Source organism: Melitaea cinxia, chromosome 24 (genome assembly GCF_905220565.1).
Source record: "Melitaea cinxia chromosome 24, ilMelCinx1.1, whole genome shotgun sequence".
NCBI lineage: Eukaryota > Metazoa > Arthropoda > Insecta > Lepidoptera > Nymphalidae > Melitaea > Melitaea cinxia.
Genome location: NC_059417.1, coordinates 1820794 through 1833776, shown reverse-complemented (window position 1 = coordinate 1833776; position 12983 = coordinate 1820794). Strand labels below are relative to the sequence as shown.

The 12983-nt window shown below is 35.0% G+C and overlaps 1 pseudogene; it reads left to right on the top strand.

Moving 5' to 3' along the window:
• Positions 1-2606: 2606 nt before the first annotated feature.
• Positions 2607-12760, top strand: LOC123665749 (annotated as a pseudogene).
• Positions 12761-12983: the final 223 nt, after the last annotated feature.

Below are 12983 nucleotides of genomic sequence, written 5' to 3'. Positions count from 1 at the left end.
TGCCCTTCTTCGATCTGTGTATTTCAAAGCCAGCAGTTGGATGGTTATCCCGCCATCGGTCGGCTTTATAAGTTCCAAGGTGGTAGTGGAACTGTGTTATCCCTTAGTCACCTCTTACTACACCCACAGGAAGAGAGGGGGTGGCTATATTCTTACTGCCGTAACCACACAGCGACAAATTAATATTGTAGAGGGAAAAAATGTTGTGACCTGTTTATTAGTATTATTTAACCATAGCAACTTTAAATTAGTTTAATTCGTGGTGTAAGTAAACCATTTATGTACAACGGCCCACATATAAGATACCCCCCTTAGGAACCGGATTCACAAATACATAAATAACTGGCGTGTTACAATCATGTTACGGTTGGACAGCGTTATGCAAGAAACCACCGTCTATTGTAAAATGAATTATAATACATAGAAAAATGTTTCTTAGTAACAACTTACTAAATCTATATCCATACAAATAAATAAAATTAGAGTGTCTGTTTGTTATATTAAAATAACCGCTTTTTACTTAATGCATATGGATGTATACACGGTACATATACCAAAATAACATTTTTTACAATTTTCGTCTGTCCGTTTGTTCCGGCTAATCTCTGAAACGACTGGACTGATTTTGACGAGACTCTCACTGGCAGATAGCTGATGTATTAAGGAGTAACTTGAGCTACTTTTTAACCGACTTCAAAAGGAGGAGGTTACTCAATTCGACCGTATATATTATGTATGTTTGGGGATAACTTCGTCGTTTATGAATCGATTTTGATAATTCTTTTTTTGTTGGAAAGGTGATATCCCAAGTGTGGTACCATAATAAGGACACCAAGATCTGATAATGGGGTCCCAGAGAAATCGAGGGAAACTCATGAAAATCTGCATAACTTTTTGCGTAAAATGCGTATTTACTTGCATATTTTTTTGTCTACTTACGTTGTATTACTTGTCGATATAATTGAAGTCAGTTTTTTTTCGTTTGCCTGCAAACACAATTATATTTTAGAAATTTATTTAATTTTATTACTCTGCTAATTGAACATTAACTTTTATGTTAAATTCCACGCGAACGAAGTCGCGGGGACAGCTAGTGTACTATTGTACACTAGCTGTCCCCGCGACTATTTACAATTAAGAAAGTCAAAAAAAAAATAGCACTACTATCTACTCCAAGGACGAAGTGTTTCGACTGCAAACAGCAAAAGATGTAATTTGGAGTTATTGAGGAATATTTGTGCTATTTTAGTTTCACCATCTCCACCATGACTCCCGCTCTTAAAGATGTCTCCATGACATGTTAAAGCCAGTGTGTCAGTGATGGTTGCGTCTCACAAAAATACCAGTCCCTTTCCTCAGGGAACCAACGTCATTCGATCAAGTCTCCTGCCGTCATCGCGGTCAATTTATATAATATTTAATTAAACGCAATATTTCTGGTATGGCGTTTTAAGTAAAAAAAAATGTTGCATGAACAAAACTTTTATAACACTTTAGCCTATCGCAGTCCTCTGTTGGACATAGGTCTTACCAAATTCATGCCAAACAGCAAAAGTTAAAACATTTATAAAATACTAGCTTCTGCCCGCGACTTCATCCGCGTGGAATTGAACAATCCTGTCACACATGATTTTGCGAAACTTTATCTTTTTACGCAGCACACGCAACGGAAGCTCTCAAAAGGAAGAAAACCCCAAATTTGAAACATCCTTCTTCGATGCTCCGCTACTATTGGTCTTAAAGTGATGATATATAGCCTATAGTCTTATTCGATAACTTGGTTATCTAATATTCAAAGAACTTTTCAAATCGGACCAGTAGTTCTTGAAATAAGCGCGTTCAATAAACAAACAAACTCTTCAGCTTTATAATATTATTACAGATAACTCACAAAACAAATGCACTGTACTGATCTACTGAATACCGTTGTTCAATTACGTGTAACCGTTTGCCACTTCCAGTAGTGAGTACGACAATCAGTCTTCAAAGATGAATTCGTATGCATACTTTTGCACCTACAAAAATGTTTCACTGAAGTTATAAATGTAAAAATGTAAGGAAAAGTGCATATAGGAAAAAAAAATAAAGCAAAGATGATTAAATAACGGGTATAACTTATTATTCATTTAAATATGACATTAAATTTAATAATGTTTCATTACGTTTATCAAGATGTTTATAAAGAATAATTAAAATACTTAAGTAGAATAAACGAAAATAATCCAAGTCGTTCGGTTTAATCTTCATTTTATTTATGTTTGCCTGGTACGATACCAAGGCAAGCAGCAGTAAGTGGTGAGTTTAGTATCAATTTAGACAGAAGAGGATATAGACATATTGAATCAAAATGATGTCCATAATTCGTCAAGCTTTTTTCACTCTAATAGGTAATTTATATAATCAATATTATCTCGTTTTCATTTGAGCCATTTCCTTCTTCAACATATTTGATAATGAATAAATTAAAGATTAAGAGCTTCCTTTTAACTCCATCTTCAACTACAGCTAGCTTATTTGCCAACCAAACTGCTCCATAATTATGAAACAGCTTTTCTAAAGCTGCAATATTTAACTTTATTTAGGAGACACCTTTTCTTAACTATGGAATGCATAATGGTAAGTATGTGTAGCATCATAAAAGTTCCAAAATATACAAAATCAAAATGTTAAGTGAATGTGTTGATTTTAAGTGATTTATTATTGTATAAATTATGCTAATTGAATGTCCTTTTTTCAGTATGTTTCACATCGTTTAACGTCGGTCTCATGTTTGCTTGGCCGTCATCGACGATCAAAATATTTTCATCAACAAACACAACTCTTAACAGGCCAATGACCGAAATGGAAATATCGCTCTTCGGTAGCTTGGCGTCTATAGGTGCAGTGGTCGGCACTCCTCTATCAGGTTTTTTTAGTAGACCGTCTTGGCAGGAAACCTTCCTGTATATTATTTGCTTTGCCACAACCAGTAAGTAAGCCAAATGTTTTTTTTTTAATACTTTAAGTGTAAGTAAGCCTACGGTCAACATTATAGTAACCGGTTATCTATGTCTGCAATACTAACATCATTGCAAACGCGTTGCTGACCCGACTCCAACCCTTCACGAGAGCTCTTGCTACCTTACTCACCACAGGCATGCATCAGTTCTTGGAAACAGTGTTATTTAGTTGTGATTTTCTGTGAGTTTGAGTTATTTCTCCAGTCGGACTGCTCTAAATTTTATGTACGATTTTGAAGATAAATAAATTTAAATAAATATAAATATCTTATAACATGCACACAGCCGTCAGTCTCCATGTTAAGCAATTTAATGCTTAACATGGAGACGCGGAAGGTTTTAATAATTTAAAAATAATTAAATTTTTACTATAAACTTTTAACAGAACGAAGAGTGTCCGTTCTCGGTCGATTTTTCACCTGAGCTATTACAACTATATTCACAATTGCGAAATTTACCTTCGTATTCTAACGATATTGTAGCCATTTTTTCACTGCCTAAAAACAGGGATAAAACGACATTTTCTAAAAATGAATCCTAGCTATATCGATTAATCGCCTCCGAAATCCCCTGCATACTAAATTTCATGAAAATCGTTGGAGCCGTTTCCGAGATTCAGAATTTATATATAAGAATTGTTCGTTTTATAGTATTAGATTGCCATAATAAGTATAAATTCCATCATGCGATCATTTTAATCAAATGTAATAAATATATTGACAGTTACGTTAGCCAAATTTTTAATCATCATTCATCATCATCATCATTTCAGCCTAATACAGTCCACTCTTGGACATAGGCCTCCACAAGTTCACGCCAAAAATGGCGTGAATGTGTTTTGCCCATAGTCACCACGCTGGGCAGGCGGGTTGGTGACCGCAGGGCTGGCTTTGTCGCACCGAAGACGCTGCTGCTCGTTTTAGGCCTGTGAATTCCAAAGCTAGCAGTTGGATGGTTATCCCGCCATCGGTCGGCCTTTAAGTTCCAAAGTGGTAGTGGAACTGTGTTATCCCTTAGTCGCCTCTTACGACACCCACGGGAAGAGAGGGGGTGGCTATATTATATTATATGATAATAAATATCTTTAATCAGAAATTTAGGAAAATGTGAATTTTCGCAGATCGCTTGGGCCCTAATATCAACTATACCAAGAGTCGAAGTAATACTAGCATCTGTCTTCTTATCTGGCATCGGTGGTTGTGTATTTATGGTGGGACCGAACATTATCAGCGAATTCTGTCAGGAAACCATCAGAGGGACCATGACATCTGGCGTGATAATTTTCTATGGGGTTGGTTTGATGGCATCCTATATATTGGGGGGTCAGCTCAGCTATCACGTCATGAACTATGTTTGTTTAGTAATATCTGTAGTGTTTACACTGCTAATTACGATCATCAAGGAATCACCAGTGTACCTGATACAGAAAGGCATGGAAGAGGTAATCTATACAAATAAATAAAATTTAAGTGTATGTTTGTAATATTAAAATAACTGCTTTTTACTTAATACTTATGGATGTATACACGGTAAATATACTAAAATAACTTTTTTTTAATTTTTGTGTGTCTGTCTGTCTGTCTGTCTGTTTGTTCCGGCTAATCTCTGAAACGGGTGGACCGATTTTGATGAGACTTTCACTGGCAGATAGCTGAGGTAATAAGGAGTAATTTATTATTATTATTATTAATACTTTATTGTACAATACATTAAAGAATTGTACAAAAGGCGGGCTTAATGCTAAAAGCATTCTCTACCAGCCAACCTTAGGACGTACAAGAGCAGAGGTTTGTAGGTGTGCAAAATCGGGTATAAGTAAAATTCAGATAAAGAAGAAGAAAAAGGGAGGAAATAACGTTAGTTGCTTAGTACTTGGGCTAATTTTATTTCAGAAATTTATATATTCTATAACTCTGCGAACTGAACAATAAATTTTTTACTACATTCCAAGCGGACGAAGTCGCGGGCACAGCTAGTTAATAATAAAATCGTTTAAGTATCATTAAAGTAGATAAGAAAACTTCGTTACAGAAGGCGCTTATCATTTGAGTATTATTTTTATGGTACTGGTTTTTTTATATAATTTATTTTGCTATATTTTTGTTCTTCGACGTAAAGAAATTATTAAAATTATTCTGGTATGATGCACACAGGCAGGTAGACCAAAATTTTTATAGACATTCCAATGAAAAATGTAAAAAACGAGTGTTATTTATACCACACGAGTGAAGTATGACTTCTTTAGCTCCATCTGACTTATATCTCACTCTCAACTTCCGTTTGCCCGACCATTCTTTTTGTAACGCTCTCGCCACGCACTAACCAGCGTACACAGTACAGAACGAAGATTTACTTCAAAAAAAAATTCGAAGAATTTTTAAGAGTGTATCCTACCTCAAATTGCTTATTTTCCACTCAGCAGGATGTCCATATCTTCCAAACTACTGAATATTTAAGTTTGAAATTTATGTATGGTAAAATTCAGGACATAAACTATCTTTCATATGTTTCGAAAATACGATTCCATAAAATTTTCTCGATACAAAAAAATCGCAAAGTTACCTCTATTTTTGTATTAAAATCTCAGTAAATATAGAAGTTATGAACTTGAGATTAAGCATGGTAATTGAAATAAGTATGAAGAACATTTTATATGTTGCGTTTTTTATATAATAACTATTGATAATGTTTGTGGGGAGAAAATACATATAATTCGCGCGATGAACAACCAAGCGCTCTCAATTCTCATGTGTATTTAGTACGGGTGAAATCTGAATTCGAGCTGAGGTAGTGTAGCCCCTTAATAGACTAGGGCCTGCCTGATACGGTTATATGGTAAATAAACTCAAACATCATTGTCATTAAAAAGGTTGTTTTTTAAGTGTACGCTCGTCAGTTTCGGAACGAATTTTAATAATAATTCATCATCATCATCATTCCAGCCTATTGCAGTCCACTGACACAGGCCTCCACAAGTTCGCGCCAAAAATACGTGAACTCATGTGTGTTGCCCATAGTTACCACGCTGGGCAGGCGGGTTGGTGACCGCAGGGCTGGCTTTTTCGCACCTAAGACGCTGCTGCCCGTCTTCGGCGTGTGTGTTTCAAAGCCAGCGATTAGATGGTTATCCCGCCATCGGTCGGCTTCTTAAGTTCCAAGGTGGTAGTGGAACCTTGTTATCCCTTAGTCGCCTCTTACGACACCCACGGGAAGAGAAGTATTAATAATAATTGTAGGATCAAAAAGCTATATCTATCTATCTAATCTATCTTAAGCTATCCAGGAAGTGAGTGGTAATATTTTATTTACTTTTAATGCAAAGGTGCACCACTAAATTTATTAATTGATTTTATAATCATTACAGCCTATACAGTCCACTGCTAGACATAGGCCTCCACAAGTTTACGCCAAAAATAACGTGAACTCATGTGTTTTTGATTTTATAAACTATTTTGCAATTAAAAATACTTTCCGCGTTGCTATTGGTCCAATAAATAAAACGTACATATTGTTTACAGGAAGCTGCAAAGTCAATAGCGTTCTACAGAGCCACAACTCCGAACTCCAAAACAGTTTTACAAGAAATGGAAGTGATTAGGCGAAGTTTGAACCCGAAATTTGATGGTAAGTTTTTTTATTAAGATAGAGGGAATTAGTTGGCATTACTGAAATTACCTAAAAATAGTTTAGGAAGATCTATGGGAAGAATGAAGGAATATATAATGAGAATCTAGTAGTGAGAACTCCGCCTAGGAATGGAAATTCCTACACGAACTAGAATACTAGTAGTTTATGATGAAATATATTGTTTATCTTAAAAGAATAAAAATTTTATGGAGCAACCTAGGTTGTGAAAAAATATCGATGTTCTTATATGAAACTAGCGACCCGCCCCGCCTTCGCATGGGTGTAAAAACTATCAGTGTTCCTCTACTATATTATGCATTTACTATACATATAAACCTTCTCTGGAATCACTTTATTTACTAAAGAAAAATTCATCAAAATCTGTTGCGTAGTTTTAAGGATCTAAGCATACAGACAGCGAGAAGCGACTTGCGTTTGTCAGACGTCTATGAGTATAAGCTACGGTGATCACTTACCATCAGATGAGCCGTACGCTTGTTTGCCGACCTAGTTACATAAAAACAAAATCATCTTTTTACGAAATTATAGTGTGATCTGTGGGTAAATTTACTGCTTGCCTTTTTAAGGTTATTTATTTAAGACTTAAAGCAACGTTGATCTTAGTCACGTGTATAGTTTGGAATAAGAACACGTAATAAAACCAACACTTGCCTTGGTTCCTTTGTTAAGATTGACATTTACAGCTCTGAGATAATCTTTTATAAACAACTAGCTTTTACCTGCGGCTTCGCTCGTATTGAATTTTTTTTGGACTGCTAGATGGCGTTGAAGTGGCTAGATTTTAAGATTTTTTGACAAACAATTTTTTTATTTTTCGTAATTTTTTTTTCACAAAAAGTATCCTGTGTTACTTCTAATACTTCCAAAAATATTTATACAAAGTTTCATGATGATCGGTTGAGTAGGTTTCGCGTGAAAGCGTAACAAACAAACTTACATTCACATTTATAATATTAGTAGGGATATTTTACGTTGTTCGTAGGAGATAATTCTCTTACATGTAATGACGTTTTTAGGACGATTCGTGTAAATTTATTTACACACAGCAATAAGATCTATATGTCTGCTGTGTGTTTACGGCAGTAAAGAATTTAGCCGCCCCCTCTCTTCCCGTGGGTGTCGTAAGAGGCGACTAAGGGATAACAAAGTTCCACTACCACCTTGGAACTTAAAAAGCCGACCGATGGCGGGATAACCATCCAACAGCTGGCTTTGATACACACAGGCCGAAGACGGGCAGCAGCGTCTTCCGTGCGACAAAGCCAGCCCTGCGTGGTGACTATGGGCAAAACACATGAGTTGACGTCACTTTAGCGCAAAATTGGGGAGGCCTATGTCCAGCAGTGGTCTGCGATAGGCTGAAGTGTGTGTACCTATGTACGAAATCCTAGCGCTAGTAAAACAGACAGTTACACAGAAGCCCCATAGCATCGTCAATTTTCATTATTTTCTTGTTTCGCACAACAATAAAAGCGGGAAATCCATTTAATTACGACGCAACTTTTATTTGCACAATACGTCAAAGACCCGTGATACAACGCCGTGCAATAACACAGTAATGATAGCGTTCTTAGTAAATTCCTTTTTATGATGTTACTGTTTATCAAATAATACAAACTAGATGTATTAATGAACTGTAATCTGGGCATGTTTTAATACCAATTGAGATTCGACGATATCTTGTAATAATTTCATATTGTCTTTATTTGCTTACCTGCTTTAGATGTGTTTACAAAACAATTTTATTATAAAACTTCAATATTTATTTATTGAGTTATAATATATCCACGGCGAGACGGTGCCGTTGTATGAAGATAATACTTACACCAAAAAAATGAAGTAAGGTTTACAGGGAACTGGAACACATGTGTATATTTCTGTGCGACATATAACTATATATTGCTATAGATCAAAATAGATGAAAGAGATAGATTAAAACTCTAAACCTATATTATTTTTGGTTTGGCTTCTATTAGGCCCATAGGTTCTATAAGTCTTAAATGTCTCGCTTGAGCAAAAAAAAAATGTCCGTGTCACGATGTATGTGGGCGATAAACTCCGAAACTACTGAACATATTTTTATCAAATTTTCTAATCATTTGTAATTTGATCCAACTTGGGAGATAGGGTAGTTTTTATTGCAATATGACCCAGTAGGTGGCGCTGCTATCGGTATGTAAGGAATTATATTTGGTAGTTGTTTTCCGGGCAGGAAAACGTCTGCCGGGTCCACTAGTATATATATACTATTTTTTATTTAGTTATAACAATAAACATTTGCTATTTATTATATGATATTATTATTTTCATCATGTTATTAATCTGGCGTCCTCCCATTTAACTAGAATATCAAAATCAATATCTAATATCAAATAATAATCAAGTTTTTTTTTTATAAAAAAAGTTTGAGAGGCTCCCAATCACAAGAAGTTTTTTGTAAGCTTTTAAGGTACTGAATAAGGATTATATTTTATTTATGTATTTAAATAAGCATTTTTTTTTTCAGAAAAATCTCCGGAAGAAGAAAATCTAAACATCGAATCAGTAACACCAAAAAAACTGTCTTTTATACAATTTTTAAGTAAGTATTTCAACGTTTTCTTTTAGTTTTTAAAGTTTTCCTGTGACTTTTTTTTCTAAATGGCAATCGTGGTAAATGCTAAAAATGTTTATTCTACAACAATTTTAATACCATTTAAAATATTTTTAACTGACTTAAAAAAAGAGGAGGTTACTCAATTCGACCGTTATATATATATATATATATATATATATATATATATATATATATATTAATGTATGTTTAGGGACAACTTTATCGTTTATGAACAGATTTTGATAGTTCTTTTTTATTAGAAAGGGAATATCCTAAGTGTGGTACCATGATAAGGAAACCAGGATCTTATGATGGAGTCCCAGAGAATCCGAGGCAAACCCTCGAAAATCGCAGTGTCGACTAGGTCGTCACTGATCGTCGAAGAGGCCTATACCCAATAGTGTAATATTACAGGCTGAAGCGTAGGATTTAACAAGTTATTATTATAAATTTGCAGAAAAATCCTACCCGTCTCGTCGAGGTTTGGTCCTGATTGTAATAATATTCTTAGCGACGATCTTCCAAGGTTTGGTTGTGATACAAGTTTATTCAGAACCACTTTTTGCGAGCGCCACACCGAACATGACGGCAAATTTGTCGAGCATTATTTTTGCTCTTGTAAATACTATCTCTGGATTCGTATCTGCGTATCTTCTTGATTATTTCGGACGTAGAGTAAGTAAACTTTATTATGCGCTAATAAAATATCTTTTTCAAATAACGCTGCCGCCTGAGAGTTTAAAATGAATTTATGTGATATAAAAATAATGGACAAACATTTCCTAGCCTTAGTAGAGCTTCTCCTCTTTAGATGACTATAAAGGAGACGGGGGCCATGAGGAGGGAGTGGGTAAAACGCAAAATTAATTGGGTATCGATTCAACTATAACCGATTTCAGAATTCAAAAAGAAAAGGTTACTCGTTAATTAACTCAAAGTATTTCGATACACAATTGAAGTTGTAAACAATAAAGTGCAGATAAATAAAGCTTTTAACATTAGTACTTTTAACATTAATAGCGAAAATATCAATTAATGTCTGATTAACCAAAATGATCATCGATTTCATATTGATTGACAGCTTTGACAGCTAACTGACATTGATACTAGCCGTTTATTTTCTGCACCGGACACCGCGCCATCTCCTTCTGTGTCCCGTCACTAATTTCTTGTTTACTGTTTTCCGATGCGTTCTTTGTCCATTTCTGATATTTATTTATAGTTTTAAGTAATTTAAGTTATCGATATTTGTAATGAGTTTTCGAACGTTGCTCACTAAATATAATAAACATTAATGCTATAAAGAACTTAGTGACCGCTTTTTTATTTTTTATAGACATTGAAACATAACCTTACTTCTACAAAACGTCTAATAACTCTGCTCTCAGATAGCTAAAATATAGAGAATTTTCTGCGAGGGATCAAAAAGCTGAGTTCAGTTCAGTTTGAGGTTTGACTTTTGAGGCGACTTCAGAGTGAAATCTAGTGATCAAGAGTGATACCAGCGAAACTTGCGACATTGGCTACGACCTAGGACATCGTTAGTGCTTAGTGTTTGAACCTAGTGCTTTGAGTTGGACGTAGTGCTAGTGAATAAAGTCTTGAAAAGAGTCAGCAGGTCTTTCTCTCCAAATCCTTCGAACCCTAACACGTAACAACTGGTGTCAGAAGTGGGATTTGGAGATGCCATTGACTCCGAGAGAGAAGCCGTAGGTCGTAGCCAATGTCGTAGGTTTCGCTGGTATCACTCTTGATCACTAGATTTCACTCTGAAGCCTCAAAAGTAACTCAAACTGAACTGAACTCGCTCGCCTCCCTGCGGCTATTTATATCTGCCGAGACGAGGCCCAGACCATTTTGGAAAGTTCGCACATGTACCCGGTTTTCGATACTATACTTCTGTATTGTTCCACAGTAGTTCCTCTAAAGCCACCTAGTATTGAGTAGAGGGTTTCATGTTGTCGTTGTCTTTGAGTGGTTTTCAATGGTTGACGCTAGATAGAGCTAGTTTCTTTGTGCCTTGTGTATTCGTAACAATATTTTAACAATATATATTATTTTACGTTTCTATCATAATAATATATAATCAAAGCCGTCTATGCAAGAATCAAATCTACTAAGCGAATTTATTTTATTGTTGTATGGTAGATCATTAGTTTCTAAACAACCTATTAGAAGGCGCTGCTAGGTATAATCTGTAAACAATTTTTCTTTCAAACAGTTTTTCTTTCAATTTTACACACAGGCCTTATTTTTTATTTTCAGCCAGTGTTAATTTATGCATCAATCGCAACAAGTTTTGTGTGTGTAGTACTAGGAACACAGATACAATTACAATGGGGTCCATATTGGGTAACCGCAATTTTACTCTTCGTCTACTGTGTGACATGTACGATGGGGGCCGGTACAGTGCCGTATGTGCTCAGTCCAGAAATGTTCCTACCTGAGGTGAGTTCTCCTTAATAGTTATGAACCCCTGATACTAATTAAAAAACTTCAGTTTGAGGAAGTCAACATAACTAAAACTGTGAAAAATAAAAATAAATTACTCACCAGATAGATCTATGAGAGAACAGTGAATTTTATAAACAACACATGGATTTTATTTGAACTATTTTTTTATATTTTTGGTGAAAATTTGATGTGTAGGGTAGTTGTTAAAAATATCGTTGTTTATAAAAATTACTTTTTCACTAATTTCAGAAACAAAAGTGAACGGTTACATATTATTAAAGACTTGGATATATATAGCGATGGTTTTCAGTAAATTCTCTGCTGCCTATAATTTTGTTACATTAGAAGCTTTTCATTTAAGAATTAACAAAAGACGTGTGTACTTTAGATCACACGACTGAAGTAACGGATCGTAACTCTCTCTCTTTCTATCTTCACTTACTTATATCTCCCTCTCAACTTCCGTTTGCTTCGCCCGACCATACTTTTCGTAACGCTCTCGTCACACATTCACCAACTCACTTCCCAAGTCAAGCATGAGTAAAGAAGTTTTACTTCAAATAAATCTAAAATAATTACCTGTGGCCTTTTTTACTTTTTGCAGATTAGAGGAAAAATGACAATGCTAATCGTGGAATGGGCGTGGATCTGCAACGCCCTAATACTCTACTTATACAATCCCTTGGAATCCGCCCTCGGTCTAGGTCCAGTCTTCTATATGTTTGGAATTTTCAGTGTGATCTCAAGTGTTTACTGCTACTTTTACTTACCAGAGACCAAAGGGCTTACTGTTGATGTTGTACAAACCTTACTGGCCAAAGAGAGGAATTCTTTAAAAACGTAACGAACCACTTATATGTTTAATTCAATAGTAGTTGTCAAGCTTGCCATATCTTGTTCAGCTGCTTATGGTCTCCTAGTAGAGGTTGAAACCTTTTACGTCTGAAATTTATATGAACACATTTCATTTGTATCGTTTTATGTTCTTGTATATAAAATGATTGTGTATATATTTGGAAATGTTAAAGAATATGGAAATAAATTTTATGGTTGATGAGTTGAGCATTTGTCAAGTTATTTCGATATGGTTATTTTAGACTTTGGAGCATAGTAAACAAGAATTTAGATAACAATTAGTGGTAATTTACAGCGAGATATATAATCTTTTTGAATTTAATATAATATAGAACTGGCTGTCAAAATCATAAATTTCTTTAATCAAGAACACCTTAAAAACACTTGAATCGTCATTTTACAATTTTTTTACAACTAATTCGCCAAACAAG